A 16,938-nucleotide genomic window follows, 5' to 3' on the forward strand; every position below is an offset into this window, starting at 1 on the left:
GGAAGGACTGAGGCTGAATACAAGAAACAGCTTTTGTTGGACAAAAGGTCACCACTATGTCAGACTGCAAAGGTGCAGCAGAAAATGGCCTGTGCTAAGAGATCAGATGAGTCCTTCCATAATTAATAAGACACCTCAGCTGAATTTGCAGGAGACTGAATCTATTGATTTCACAGAGGAAAATGCAGTAACCTTTTCTATTTATAGGCTCTTGATGTCTAGGAGAAGTATACTTGTGTGCACACATAAAAGCAGCTACCAAACCCTTTGTGAGCCCAGCCAGTGAAAGCCAGCCAGGAGCACAAGAACAACAAGCTGCCATTTGATCCTCAGCAGTACAGTACAATACATGTCCATTAGCTTTATCTTCCATCCACTCCTTAAGAAATAACGCATGCTGCCTAATCCCATAGATTTTACTAATGTCATGTGCTCACTAACACTATACACAGCACTCATACAAGAGGAAGGGTTAATCCTGGAGGTAACAAAGGCAGCAGGAAGGTTAGATGAAGATCAGGCAGATACCTGCACTCCACTGCACCAGGAAGATCAGAGGCTCCAAGGCCCAATACATGGTGTCCTAGGGGATCTGTCATATAGGTGGACTAGCCACATACATGGATATTCTGTATAGGAAAGGGAGTGTGAAAAGAATAAGGAGAGTGACAGTATGGAGGGCTCCGGCTCCTCTGTGCTATAATTAATGCTATCCTTGGCTGTATATATAACACCTGCATGTAGCACCCCAGACAGATCCAGTATGGAGGGCTCCTGCTCCTCTGTGCTATAATTAATGTTATCCTTGGCTGTATATATAGCACCTGCATGCAGCACCCCAGACAGATCCAGTATGGAGGGCTCCTGTTCCTCTGTGCCATAATTAATGCTATCCTTGGCTGTATATATAGCACCTGCATGTAGCACCCCAGACAGCTCCAGTATGGAGGGCTCCTGTTCCTCTGTGCCATAATTAATACTATCCTTGGCTGTATATATAGCACCTGCATGCAGCACCCCAGACAGCTCCAGTATGGAGGGCTCCTGTTCCTCTGTGCCATAATTAATACTATCCTTGGCTGTATATATAACACCTGCATGCAGCACCCCAGACAGTTCCAGTATGGAGGGCTCCTGTTCCTCTGTGCCATAATTAATGCTATCCTTGGCTGTATATATAGCACCTGCATGTAGCACCCCAGACAGCTCCAGTATGGAGGGCTCCTGCTCCTCTGTGCCATAATTAATGCTATCCTTGGCTCTATATATAGCACCTGCATGTAGCACCCCAGACAGCTCCAGTATGGAGGGCTCCTGTTCCTCTGTGCTATAATTAATGCTATCCTTGGCTGTATATATAGCACCTGCATGTAGCACCCCAGACAGCTCTAGTATGGAGGGCTCCTGCTCCTCTGTGCCATCATTAATGCTATCCTTGGCTGTATATATAGCACCTGCATGCAGCACCCCAGACAGCTCCAGTATGGAGGGCTCCTGTTCCTCTGTGCTATAATTAATGCTATCCTTGGCTGTATATATAGCACCTGCATGTAGCACCCCAGACAGCTCTAGTATGGAGGGCTCCTGCTCCTCTGTGCCATCATTAATGCTATCCTTGGCTGTATATATAGCACCTGCATGCAGCACCCCAGACAGCTCCAGTATGGAGGGCTCCTGTTCCTCTGTGCCATAATTAATACTATCCTTGGCTGTATATATAGCACCTGCATGTAGCACCCCAGACAGCTCCAGTATGGAGGGCTCCTGTTCCTCTGTGCCATCATTAATGCTATCCTTGGCTGTATATATAGCACCTGCATGTAGCACCCCAGACAGCTCCAGTATGGAGGGCTCCTGTTCCTCTGTGCCATCATTAATGCTATCCTTGGCTGTATATATAGCACCTGCATGTAGCACCCCAGACAGCTCCAGTATGGAGGGCTCCTGTTCCTCTGTGCCATCATTAATGCTATCCTTGGCTGTATATATAGCACCTGCATGTAGCACCCCAGACAGCTCCAGTATGGAGGGCTCCTGTTCCTCTGTGCTATAATTAATGCTATCCTTGGCTGTATATATAACACCTGCATGTAGCACCCCAGACAGCTCCAGTATGGAGGGCTCCTGTTCCTCTGTGCTATAATTAATGCTATCCTTGGCTGTATATATAGCACCTGCATATAGCACCCCAGACAGCTCCAGTATGGAGGGCTCCTGCTCCTCTGTGCCATAATTAATGCTATCCTTGGCTGTATATATAGCACCTGCATGTAGCACCCCAGACAGCTCCAGTATGGAGGGCTCCTGTTCCTCTGTGCCATCATTAATGCTATCCTTGGCTGTATATATAGCACCTGCATGTAGCACCCCAGACAGCTCCAGTATGGAGGGCTCCTGTTCCTCTGTGCTATAATTAATGCTATCCTTGGCTGTATATATAACACCTGCATGTAGCACCCCAGACAGCTCCAGTATGGAGGGCTCCTGTTCCTCTGTGCCATCATTAATGCTATCCTTGGCTGTATATATAGCACCTGCATGTAGCACCCCAGACAGCTCCAGTATAGAGGGCTCCTGCTCCTCTGTGCAATAATTAATGCTATCCTTGGCTGTATATATAGCACCTGAATGTAGCCCCCCAGACAGCTCCAGTATGGAGGGCTCCTGTTCCTCTGTGCCATAATTAATGCTATCCTTGGCTGTATATATAGCACCTGCATGTAGCACCCCAGACAGCTCCAGTATGGAGGGCTCCTGTTCCTCTGTGCCATAATTAATGCTATCCTTGGCTGTATATATAGCACCTGCATGTAGCACCCCAGACAGCTCCAGTATGGAGGGCTCCTGTTCCTCTGTGCCATAATTAATACTATCCTTGGCTGTATATATAACACCTGCATGCAGCACCCCAGACAGTTCCAGTATGGAGGGCTCCTGTTCCTCTGTGCCATAATTAATGCTATCCTTGGCTGTATATATAGCACCTGCATGCAGCACCCCAGACAGCTCCAGTATGGAGGGCTCCTGTTCCTCTGTGCCATAATTAATACTATCCTTGGCTGTATATATAGCACCTGCATGCAGCACCCCAGACAGCTCCAGTATGGAGGGCTCCTGTTCCTCTGTGCCATAATTAATGCTATCCTTGGCTGTATATATAGCACCTTCATGCAGCACCCCAGACAGCTCCAGTATGGAGGGCTCCTGTTCCTCTGTGCCATAATTAATACTATCCTTGGCTGTATATATAGCACCTGCATGCAGCACCCCAGACAGCTCCAGTATGGAGGGCTCCTGCTCCTCTGTGCCATAATTAATGCTATCCTTGGCTGTATATATAGCACCTGCATGCAGCACCCCAGACAGCTCCAGTATGGAGGGCTCCTGTTCCTCTGTGCTATAATTAATACTATCCTTGGCTGTATATATAACACCTGCATGCAGCACCCCAGACAGCTCCAGTATGGAGGGCTCCTGCTCCTCTGTGCCATAATTAATGCTATCCTTGGCTGTATATATAGCACCTGCATGCAGCACCCCAGACAGCTCCAGTATGGAGGGCTCCTGTTCCTCTGTGCTATAATTAATACTATCCTTGGCTGTATATATAACACCTGCATGCAGCACCCCAGACAGCTCCAGTATGGAGGGCTCCTGTTCCTCTGTGCTATAATTAATATTATCCTTGGCTGTATATATAACACCTGCATGCAGCACCCCAGACAGCTCCAGTATGGAGGGCTCCTGCTCCTCTGTGCCATAATTAATGCTATCCTTGGCTGTATATATAGCACCTGAATGTAGCCCCCCAGACAGCTCCAGTATGGAGGGCTCCTGTTCCTCTGTGCCATAATTAATGCTATCCTTGGCTGTATATATAGCACCTGCATGCAGCACCCCAGACAGCTCCAGTATGGAGGGCTCCTGCTCCTCTGTGCCATAATTAATACTATCCTTGGCTGTATATATAGCACCTGCATGTAGCACCCCAGACAGCTCCAGTATGGAGGGCTCCTGCTCCTCTGTGCCATAATTAATGCTATCCTTGGCTGTATATATAGCACCTGAATGTAGCCCCCCAGACAGCTCCAGTATGGAGGGCTCCTGTTCCTCTGTGCCATAATTAATGCTATCCTTGGCTGTATATATAGCACCTGCATGCAGCACCCCAGACAGCTCCAGTATGGAGGGCTCCTGCTCCTCTGTGCCATAATTAATGCTATCCTTGGCTGTATATATAGCACCTGCATGCAGCACCCCAGACAGCTCCAGTATGGAGGGCTCCTGTTCCTCTGTGCCATAATTAATACTATCCTTGGCTGTATATATAGCACCTGCATGCAGCCCCACAGACAGCTCCAGTATGGAGGGCTCCTGCTCCTCTGTGCCATAATTAATGCTATCCTTGGCTGTATATATAGCACCTGCATGCAGCACCCCAGACAGCTCCAGTATGGAGGGCTCCTGTTCCTCTGTACCATAATTAATGCTATCCTTGGCTGTATATATAGCACCTGCATGTAGCACCCCAGACAGCTCCAGTATGGAGGGCTCCTGCTCCTCTGTGCCATAATTAATACTATCCTTGGCTGTATATATAGCACCTGCATGCAGCACCCCAGACAGCTCCAGTATGGAAGGCTCCTGTTCCTCTGTGCCATCATTAATACTATCCTTGGCTGTATATATAGCACCTGCATGTAGCTCCCCAGACAGCTCCAGTATGGAGGGCTCCTGCTCCTCTCTGCCATAATTAATGCTATCCTTGGCTGTATATATAGCACCTGCATGCAGCACCCCAGACAGCTCCAGTATGGAGGGCTCCTGTTCCTATGTGCTATAATTAATGCTATCCTTGGCTGTATATATAACACCTGCATGTAGCACCCCAGACAGCTCCAGTATGGAGGGCTCCTGTTCCTCTGTGCTATAATTAATGCTATCCTTGGCTGTATATATAGCACCTGCATGCAGCACCCCAGACAGCTCCAGTATGGAGGGCTCCTGTTCCTCTGTGCTATAATTAATGCTATCCTTGGCTGTATATATAGCACCTGCATGCAGCACCCCAGACAGCTCCAGTATGGAGGGCTCCTGCTCCTCTGTGCCATAATTAATGCTATCCTTGGCTGTATATATAGCACCTGCATGTAGCACCCCAGACAGCTCCAGTATGGAGGGCTCCTGCTCCTCTGTGCCATAATTAATGCTATCCTTGGCTGTATATATAGCACCTGCATGTAGCACCCCAGACAGCTCCAGTATGGAGGGCTCCTGTTCCTCTGTGCCATAATTAATGCTATCCTTGGCTGTATATATAGCACCTGCATGCAGCACCCCAGACAGCTCCAGTATGGAGGGCTCCTGTTCCTGTGTGCCATAATTAATGCTATCCTTGGCTGTATATATAGCACCTGCATGCAGCACCCCAGACAGCTCCAGTATGGAGGGCTCCTGTTCCTCTGTACCATAATTAATGCTATCCTTGGCTGTATATATAGCACCTGCATGTAGCACCCCAGACAGCTCCAGTATGGAGGGCTCCTGTTCCTCTGTGCCATAATTAATGCTATCCTTGGCTGTATATATAGCACCTGCATGCAGCACCCCAGACAGCTCCAGTATGGAGGGCTCCTGCTCCTCTGTACCATAATTAATGCTATCCTTGGCTGTATATATAGCACCTGCATGCAGCACCCCAGACAGCTCCAGTATGGAGGGCTCCTGCTCCTCTGTGCCATAATTAATGCTATCCTTGGCTGTATATATAGCACCTGCATGCAGCACCCAGGACAGATCCAGTATGGAGGGCTCCTGCTCCTCTGTGCCATAATTAATGCTATCCTTGGCTGTATATATAGCACCTGCATGTAGCACCCCAGACAGCTCCAGTATGGAGGGCTCCTGTTCCTCTGTGCCATAATTAATGCTATCCTTGGCTGTATATATAACACCTGCATGCAGCACCCCAGACAGCTCCAGTATGGAGGGCTCCTGTTCCTCTGTGCTATAATTAATACTATCCTTGGCTGTATATATAGCACCTGCATGTAGCACCCCAGACAGCTCCAGTATGGAGGGCTCCTGTTCCTCTGTGCCATAATTAATGCTATCCTTGGCTGTATATATAGCACCTGCATGCAGCACCCCAGACAGATCCAGTATGGAGGGCTCCTGCTCCTCTGTGCCATAATTAATGCTATCCTTGGCTGTATATATAGCACCTGAATGTAGCCCCCCAGACAGCTCCAGTATGGAGGGCTCCTGTTCCTCTGTGCCATAATTAATGCTATCCTTGGCTGTATATATAGCACCTGCATGCAGCACCCCAGACAGCTCCAGTATGGAGGGCTCCTGTTCCTCTGTGCCATAATTAATGCTATCCTTGGCTCTATATATAGCACCTGCATGTAGCACCCCAGACAGCTCCAGTATGGAGGGCTCCTGTTCCTCTGTGCCATAATTAATGCTATCCTTGGCTGTATATATAGCACCTGCATGCAGCACCCCAGACAGATCCAGTATGGAGGGCTCCTGCTCCTCTGTGCCATAATTAATGCTATCCTTGGCTGTATATATAGCACCTGAATGTAGCCCCCCAGACAGCTCCAGTATGGAGGGCTCCTGCTCCTCTGTGCCATAGTTAATGCTATCCTTGGCTGTATATATAGCACCAGCATGCAGCACCCCAGACAGCTCCAGTATGGAGGGCTCCTGTTCCTCTGTGCCATAATTAATACTATCCTTGGCTGTATATATAGCACCTGCATGTAGCACCCCAGACAGCTCCAGTATGGAGGGCTCCTGTTCCTCTGTGCCATAATTAATGCAATCCAAGGCTGTATATATAGCACCTGCATGCAGCACCCCAGACAGCTCCAGTATGGAGGGCTCCTGTTCCTCTGTGCTATAATTAATGCTATCCTTGGCTGTATATATAGCACCTGCATGTAGCACCCCAGACAGCTCCAGTATGGAGGGCTCCTGTTCCTCTGTGCCATAATTAATGCTATCCTTGGCTGTATATATAGCACCTGCATGTAGCACCCCAGACAGCTCCAGTATGGAGGGCTCCTGTTCCTCTGTGCCATAATTAATGCAATCCAAGGCTGTATATATAGCACCTGCATGCAGCACCCCAGACAGCTCCAGTATGGAGGGCTCCTGTTCCTCTGTGCTATAATTAATGCTATCCTTGGCTGTATATATAGCACCTGCATGTAGCACCCCAGACAGCTCCAGTATGGAGGGCTCCTGCTCCTCTGTGCCATCATTAATGCTATCCTTGGCTGTATATATAGCACCTGCATGCAGCACCCCAGAAAGCTCCAGTATGGAGGGCTCCTGTTCCTCTGTGCCATAATTAATGCTATCCTTGGCTGTATATATAACACCTGCATGCAGCACCCCAGACAGCTCCAGTATGGAGGGCTCCTGTTCCTCTGTGCCATAATTATTGCTATCCTTGGCTGTATATATAACACCTGCATGCAGCACCCCAGACAGCTCCAGTATGGAGGGCTCCTGTTCCTCTGTGCCATAATTATTGCTATCCTTGGCTCTATATATAGCACCTGCATGTAGCACCCCAGACAGCTCCAGTATGGAGGGCTCCTGCTCCTCTGTGCCATAATTAATGCTATCCTTGGCTGTATATATAGCACCTGCATGCAGCACCCCAGAAAGCTCCAGTATGGAGGGCTCCTGTTCCTCTGTGCCATAATTAATGCTATCCTTGGCTGTATATATAACACCTGCATGCAGCACCCCAGACAGCTCCAGTATGGAGGGCTCCTGTTCCTCTGTGCCATAATTATTGCTATCCTTGGCTGTATATATAACACCTGCATGCAGCACCCCAGACAGCTCCAGTATGGAGGGCTCCTGTTCCTCTGTGCCATAATTATTGCTATCCTTGGCTCTATATATAGCACCTGCATGTAGCACCCCAGACAGCTCCAGTATGGAGGGCTCCTGCTCCTCTGTGCCATAATTAATGCTATCCTTGGCTGTATATATAGCACCTGCATGTAGCACCCCAGACAGCTCCAGTATGGAGGGCTCCTGCTCCTCTGTGCCATAATTAATGCTATCCTTGGCTGAATATATAGCACCTGCATGCAGCACCCCAGACAGCTCCAGTATGGAGGGCTCCTGTTCCTCTGTGCCATAATTAATGCTATCCTTGGCTGTATATATAGCACCTGCATGTAGCACCCCAGACAGCTCCAGTATGGAGGGCTCCTGTTCCTCTGTGCCATAATTAATGCTATCCTTGGCTGTATATATAACACCTGCATGTAGCACCCCAGACAGCTCCAGTATGGAGGGCTCCTGCTCCTCTGTGCCATAATTAATGCTATCCTTGGCTGTATATATAGCACCTGCATGTAGCACCCCAGACAGCTCCAGTATGGAGGGCTCCTGCTCCTCTGTGCCATAATTAATGCTATCCTTGGCTGTATATATAGCACCTGCATGCAGCACCCCAGACAGCTCCAGTATGGAGGGCTCCTGTTCCTCTGTGCCATAATTAATACTATCCTTGGCTGAATATATAGCACCTGCATGCAGCACCCCAGACAGCTCCAGTATGGAGGGCTCCTGTTCCTCTGTGCCATAATTAATGCTATCCTTGGCTGTATATATAGCACCTGCATGTAGCACCCCAGACAGCTCCAGTATGGAGGGCTCCTGTTCCTCTGTGATATAATTAATGCTATCCTTGGCTGTATATATAGCACCTGCATGTAGCACCCCAGACAGCTCCAGTATGGAGGGCTCCTGTTCCTCTGTGATATAATTAATGCTATCCTTGGCTGTATATATAGCACCTGCATGCAGCACCCCAGACAGTTCCAGTATGGAGGGCTCCTGCTCCTCTGTGCCATAATTAATGCTATCCTTGGCTGTATATATAGCACCTGCATGCAGCACCCCAGACAGCTCCAGTATGGAGGGCTCCTGTTCCTCTGTGCCATAATTAATGCTATCCTTGGCTGTATATATAGCACCTGCATGCAGCACCCCAGACAGCTCCAGTATGGAGGGCTCCTGTTCCTCTGTGCCATAATTAATGCTATCCTTGGCTGTATATATAGCACCTGCATATAGCACCCCAGACAGCTCCAGAATGAAGGGCTCCTGTTCCTCTGTGCCATAATTAATACTATCCTTGGCTGTATATATAACACCTGCATGTAGCACCCCAGACAGCTCCAGTATGGAGGGCTCTTGTTCCTCTGTGCCATAATTAATGCTATCCTTGGCTGTATATATAGCACCTGCATGCAGCACCCCAGACAGCTCCAGTATGGAGGGCTCCTGTTCCTCTGTGCCATAATTAATGCTATCCTTGGCTGTATATATAGCACCTGCATGCAGCACCCCAGACAGCTCCAGTATGGAGGGCTCCTGTTCCTCTGTGCCATAATTAATGCTATCCTTGGCTGTATATATAGCACCTGCATATAGCACCCCAGACAGCTCCAGTATGGAGGGCTCCTGTTCCTCTGTGCCATAATTAATACTATCCTTGGCTGTATATATAACACCTGCATGTAGCACCCCAGACAGCTCCAGTATGAAGGGCTCCTGCTCCTCTGTGCCATAATTAATGCTATCCTTGGCTGTATATATAGCACCTGCATGTAGCACCCCAGACAGCTCCAGTATGGAGGGCTCCTGTTCCTCTGTGCCATAATTAATGCTTTCCTTGGCTGTATATATAGCACCTGCATGCAGCACCCCAGACAGATCCAGTATGGAGGGCTCCTGTTCCTCTGTGCCATAATTAATGCTATCCTTGGCTGTATATATAGCACCTGCATGCAGCACCCCAGACAGCTCCAGTATGGACGGCTCCTGCTCCTCTGTGCCATAATTAATGCTATCCTTGGCTGTATATATAGCACCTGCATGTAGCACCCCTGACAGCTCCAGTATGGAGGGCTCCTGTTCCTCTGTGCCATAATTAATGCTATCCTTGGCTGTATATATAGCACCTGCATGCAGCACCCCAGACAGATCCAGTATGGAGGGCTCCTGTTCCTCTGTGCCATAATTAATGCTATCCTTGGCTGTATATATAGCACCTGCATGTAGCACCCAAGACAGCTCCAGTATGGAGGGCTCCTGTTCCTCTGTGCCATAATTAATGCTATCCTTGGCTGTATATATAGCACCTGCATGTAGCACCCCAGACAGCTCCAGTATGGAGGGCTCCTGTTCCTCTGTGCTATAATTATTGCTATCCTTGGCTGTATATATAGCACCTGCATGCAGCACCCCAGACAGCTCCAGTATGGAGGGCTCCTGTTCCTCTGTGCCATCATTAATGCTATCCTTTGCTGTATATATAGCACCTGCATGCAGCACCCCAGACAGCTCCAGTATGGAGGGCTCCTGTTCCTCTGTGCCATAATTAATGCTATCCTTGGCTGTATATATAGCACCTGCATGTAGCACCCCAGACAGCTCCAGTATGGAGGGCTCCTGTTCCTCTGTGCTATAATTAATGCTATCCTTGGCTGTATATATAGCACCTGCATGCAGCACCCCAGACAGCTCCAGTATGGAGGGCTCCTGTTCCTCTGTGCTATAATTAATGCTATCCTTGGCTGTATATATAGCACCTGCATGCAGCACCCCAGACAGCTCCAGTATGGAGGGCTCCTGTTCCTCTGTGCTATAATTAATACTATCCTTGGCTGTATATATAGCACCTGCATGCAGCACCCCAGACAGCTCCAGTATGGAGGGCTCCTGCTCCTCTGTGCCATAATTAATGCTATCCTTGGCTGTATATATAGCACCTGAATGTAGCCCCCCAGACAGCTCCAGTATGGAGGGCTCCTGTTCCTCTGTGCCATAATTAATGCTATCCTTGGCTGTATATATAGCACCAACATGCAGCACCCCAGACAGCTCCAGTATGGAGGGCTCCTGCTCCTCTGTGCCATAGTTAATGCTATCCTTGGCTGTATATATAGCACCTGCATGTAGCACCCCAGACAGCTCCAGTATGGAGGGCTCCTGTTCCTCTGTGCCATAATTAATGCTATCCTTGGCTGTATATATAGCACCTGCATGCAGCACCCCAGACAGCTCCAGTATGGAGGGCTCCTGCTCCTCTGTGCCATAATTATTGCTATCCTTGGCTGTATATATAGCACCTGCATGTAGCACCCCAGACAGCTCCAGTATGGAGGGCTCCTGCTCCTCTGTGCCATAATTATTGCTATCCTTGGCTGTATATATAGCACCTGCATGTAGCACCCCAGACAGCTCCAGTATGGAGGACTCCTGTTCCTCTGTGCCATAATTAATGCTATCCTTGGCTGTATATATAGCACCTGCATGTAGCACCCCAGACAGCTCCAGTATGGAGGGCTCCTGTTCCTCTGTGCTATAATTAATGCTATCCTTGGCTGTATATATAGCACCTGCATGTAGCACCCCAGACAGCTCCAGTATGGAGGGCTCCTGCTCCTCTGTGCCATAATTAATGCTATCCTTGGCTGTATATATAACACCTGCATGCAGCACCCCAGACAGCTCCAGTATGGAGGGCTCCTGTTCCTCTGTGCCATAATTAATGCTATCCTTGGCTGTATATATAGCACCTGCATGTAGCACCCCAGACAGCTCCAGTATGGAGGGCTCCTGTTCCTCTGTGCTATAATTAATACTATCCTTGGCTGTATATATAGCACCTGCATGTAGCACCCCAGACAGCTCCAGTATGGAGGGCTCCTGTTCCTCTGTGCCATAATTAATGCTATCCTTGGCTGTATATATAGCACATGCATGCAGCACCCCAGACAGCTCCAGTATGGAGGGCTCCTGTTCCTCTGTGCCATAATTAATGCTATCCTTGGCTGTATATATAGCACCTGCATGCAGCACCCCAGACAGCTCCAGTATGGAGGGCTCCTGTTCCTCTGTGCTATAATTAATGCTATCCTTGGCTGTATATATAACACCTGCATGTAGCACCCCAGACAGCTCCAGTATGGAGGGCTCCTGTTCCTCTGTGCTATAATTAATGCTATCCTTGGCTGTATATATAGCACCTGCATGCAGCACCCCAGACAGCTCCAGTATGGAGGGCTCCTGTTCCTCTGTGCTCTAATTAATGCTATCCTTGGCTGTATATATAGCACCTGCATGCAGCACCCCAGACAGCTCCAGTATGGAGGGCTCCTGCTCCTCTGTGCCATAATTAATGCTATCCTTGGCTGTATATATAGCACCTGCATGCAGCACCCCAGACAGCTCCAGTATGGAGGGCTCCTGCTCCTCTGTGCCATAATTAATGCTATCCTTGGCTGTATATATAGCACCTGCATGCAGCACCCCAGACAGCTCCAGTATGGAGGGCTCCTGTTCCTCTGTGCTATAATTAATACTATCCTTGGCTGTATATATAGCACCTGCATATAGCACCCCAGACAGCTCCAGTATGGAGGGCTCCTGCTCCTCTGTGCCATAATTAATGCTATCCTTGGCTGTATATATAACACCTGCATGCAGCACCCCAGACAGCTCCAGTATGGAGGGCTCCTGTTCCTCTGTGCCATAATTAATGCTATCCTTGGCTGTATATATAGCACCTGCATGTAGCACCCCAGACAGCTCCAGTATGGAGGGCTCCTGTTCCTCTGTGCTATAATTAATACTATCCTTGGCTGTATATATAGCACCTGCATGCAGCACCCCAGACAGCTCCAGTATGGAGGGCTCCTGCTCCTCTGTGCCATAATTAATGCTATCCTTGGCTGTATATATAGCACCTGCATGCAGCACCCCAGACAGCTCCAGTATGGAGGGCTCCTGCTCCTCTGTGCCATAATTAATGCTATCCTTGGCTGTATATATAGCACCTGCATGCAGCACCCCAGACAGCTCCAGTATGGAGGGCTCCTGTTCCTCTGTGCTATAATTAATACTATCCTTGGCTGTATATATAGCACCTGCATATAGCACCCCAGACAGCTCCAGTATGGAGGGCTCCTGCTCCTCTGTGCCATAATTAATGCTATCCTTGGCTGTATATATAGCACCTGCATGCAGCACCCCAGACAGCTCCAGTATGGAGGGCTCCTGCTCCTCTGTGCCATAATTAATGCTATCCTTGGCTGTATATATAGCACCTGCATGCAGCACCCCAGACAGCTCCAGTATGGAGGGCTCCTGTTCCTCTGTGCTATAATTAATACTATCCTTGGCTGTATATATAACACCTGCATGCAGCACCCCAGACAGCTCCAGTATGGAGGGCTCCTGTTCCTCTGTGCTATAATTAATATTATCCTTGGCTGTATATATAACACCTGCATGCAGCACCCCAGACAGCTCCAGTATGGAGGGCTCCTGCTCCTCTGTGCCATAATTAATGCTATCCTTGGCTGTATATATAGCACCTGAATGTAGCCCCCCAGACAGCTCCAGTATGGAGGGCTCCTGTTCCTCTGTGCCATAATTAATGCTATCCTTGGCTGTATATATAGCACCTGCATGCAGCACCCCAGACAGCTCCAGTATGGAGGGCTCCTGCTCCTCTGTGCCATAATTAATACTATCCTTGGCTGTATATATAGCACCTGCATGTAGCACCCCAGACAGCTCCAGTATGGAGGGCTCCTGCTCCTCTGTGCCATAATTAATGCTATCCTTGGCTGTATATATAGCACCTGAATGTAGCCCCCCAGACAGCTCCAGTATGGAGGGCTCCTGTTCCTCTGTGCCATAATTAATGCTATCCTTGGCTGTATATATAGCACCTGCATGCAGCACCCCAGACAGCTCCAGTATGGAGGGCTCCTGTTCCTCTGTGCCATAATTAATACTATCCTTGGCTGTATATATAGCACCTGCATGCAGCCCCACAGACAGCTCCAGTATGGAGGGCTCCTGCTCCTCTGTGCCATAATTAATGCTATCCTTGGCTGTATATATAGCACCTGCATGCAGCACCCCAGACAGCTCCAGTATGGAGGGCTCCTGTTCCTCTGTACCATAATTAATGCTATCCTTGGCTGTATATATAGCACCTGCATGTAGCACCCCAGACAGCTCCAGTATGGAGGGCTCCTGCTCCTCTGTGCCATAATTAATACTATCCTTGGCTGTATATATAGCACCTGCATGCAGCACCCCAGACAGCTCCAGTATGGAAGGCTCCTGTTCCTCTGTGCCATCATTAATACTATCCTTGGCTGTATATATAGCACCTGCATGTAGCTCCCCAGACAGCTCCAGTATGGAGGGCTCCTGCTCCTCTCTGCCATAATTAATGCTATCCTTGGCTGTATATATAGCACCTGCATGCAGCACCCCAGACAGCTCCAGTATGGAGGGCTCCTGTTCCTATGTGCTATAATTAATGCTATCCTTGGCTGTATATATAACACCTGCATGTAGCACCCCAGACAGCTCCAGTATGGAGGGCTCCTGTTCCTCTGTGCTATAATTAATGCTATCCTTGGCTGTATATATAGCACCTGCATGCAGCACCCCAGACAGCTCCAGTATGGAGGGCTCCTGTTCCTCTGTGCTATAATTAATGCTATCCTTGGCTGTATATATAGCACCTGCATGCAGCACCCCAGACAGCTCCAGTATGGAGGGCTCCTGTTCCTCTGTGCCATAATTAATGCTATCCTTGGCTGTATATATAACACCTGCATGTAGCACCCCAGACAGCTCCAGTATGGAGGGCTCCTGTTCCTCTGTGCCATAATTAATACTATCCTTGGCTGTATATATAGCACCTGCATGCAGCACCCCAGACAGCTCCAGTATGGAGGGCTCCTGTTCCTCTGTGCTATAATTAATGCTATCCTTGGCTGTATATATAGCACCTGCATGCAGCACCCCAGACAGCTCCAGTATGGAGGGCTCCTGCTCCTCTGTGCCATAATTAATGCTATCCTTGGCTGTATATATAGCACCTGCATGTAGCACCCCAGACAGCTCCAGTATGGAGGGCTCCTGCTCCTCTGTGCCATAATTAATGCTATCCTTGGCTGTATATATAGCACCTGCATGTAGCACCCCAGACAGCTCCAGTATGGAGGGCTCCTGTTCCTCTGTGCCATAATTAATGCTATCCTTGGCTGTATATATAGCACCTGCATGCAGCACCCCAGACAGCTCCAGTATGGAGGGCTCCTGTTCCTGTGTGCCATAATTAATGCTATCCTTGGCTGTATATATAGCACCTGCATGCAGCACCCCAGACAGCTCCAGTATGGAGGGCTCCTGTTCCTCTGTACCATAATTAATGCTATCCTTGGCTGTATATATAGCACCTGCATGTAGCACCCCAGACAGCTCCAGTATGGAGGGCTCCTGTTCCTCTGTGCCATAATTAATGCTATCCTTGGCTGTATATATAGCACCTGCATGCAGCACCCCAGACAGCTCCAGTATGGAGGGCTCCTGCTCCTCTGTACCATAATTAATGCTATCCTTGGCTGTATATATAACACCTGCATGCAGCACCCCAGACAGCTCCAGTATGGAGGGCTCCTGTTCCTCTGTGCCATAATTAATGCTATCCTTGGCTGTATATATAGCACCTGCATGTAGCACCCCAGACAGCTCCAGTATGGAGGGCTCCTGTTCCTCTGTGCCATAATTAATGCTATCCTTGGCTGTATATATAGCACCTGCATGCAGCACCCCAGACAGCTCCAGTATGGAGGGCTCCTGTTCCTCTGTGCCATAATTAATGCTATCCTTGGCTGTATATATAACACCTGCATGCAGCACCCCAGACAGCTCCAGTATGGAGGGCTCCTGTTCCTCTGTGCTATAATTAATACTATCCTTGGCTGTATATATAGCACCTGCATGCAGCACCCCAGACAGCTCCAGTATGGAGGGCTCCTGCTCCTCTGTGCCATAATTAATACTATCCTTGGCTGTATATATAGCACCTGCATGTAGCACCCCAGACAGCTCCAGTATGGAGGGCTCCTGTTCCTCTGTGCTATAATTAATGCTATCCTTGGCTGTATATATAGCACCTGCATGTAGCACCCCAGACAGCTCCAGTATGGAGGGCTCCTGTTCCTCTGTGCCATAATTAATGCTATCCTTGGCTGTATATATAGCACCTGCATGTAGCACCCCAGACAGCTCCAGTATGGAGGGCTCCTGTTCCTCTGTGCCATAATTAATGCAATCCAAGGCTGTATATATAGCACCTGCATGCAGCACCCCAGACAGCTCCAGTATGGAGGGCTCCTGTTCCTCTGTGCTATAATTAATGCTATCCTTGGCTGTATATATAGCACCTGCATGTAGCACCCCAGACAGCTCCAGTATGGAGGGCTCCTGCTCCTCTGTGCCATCATTAATGCTATCCTTGGCTGTATATATAGCACCTGCATGCAGCACCCCAGAAAGCTCCAGTATGGAGGGCTCCTGTTCCTCTGTGCCATAATTATTGCTATCCTTGGCTGTATATATAACACCTGCATGCAGCACCCCAGACAGCTCCAGTATGGAGGGCTCCTGTTCCTCTGTGCCATAATTATTGCTATCCTTGGCTCTATATATAGCACCTGCATGTAGCACCCCAGACAGCTCCAGTATGGAGGGCTCCTGCTCCTCTGTGCCATAATTAATGCTATCCTTGGCTGTATATATAGCACCTGCATGTAGCACCCCAGACAGCTCCAGTATGGAGGGCTCCTGCTCCTCTGTGCCATAATTAATGCTATCCTTGGCTGTATATATAGCACCTGCATGCAGCACCCCAGACAGCTCCAGTATGGAGGGCTCCTGTTCCTCTGTGCCATAATTAATGCTATCCTTGGCTGTATATATAGCACCTGCATGTAGCACCCCAGACAGCTCCAGTATGGAGGGCTCCTGTTCCTCTGTGCCATAATTAATGCTATCCTTGGCTGTATATATAACACCTGC

This window comes from Ranitomeya imitator, chromosome 6 (genome assembly GCF_032444005.1).
Source record: "Ranitomeya imitator isolate aRanImi1 chromosome 6, aRanImi1.pri, whole genome shotgun sequence".
Taxonomy (NCBI): Eukaryota; Metazoa; Chordata; class Amphibia; order Anura; family Dendrobatidae; genus Ranitomeya; species Ranitomeya imitator.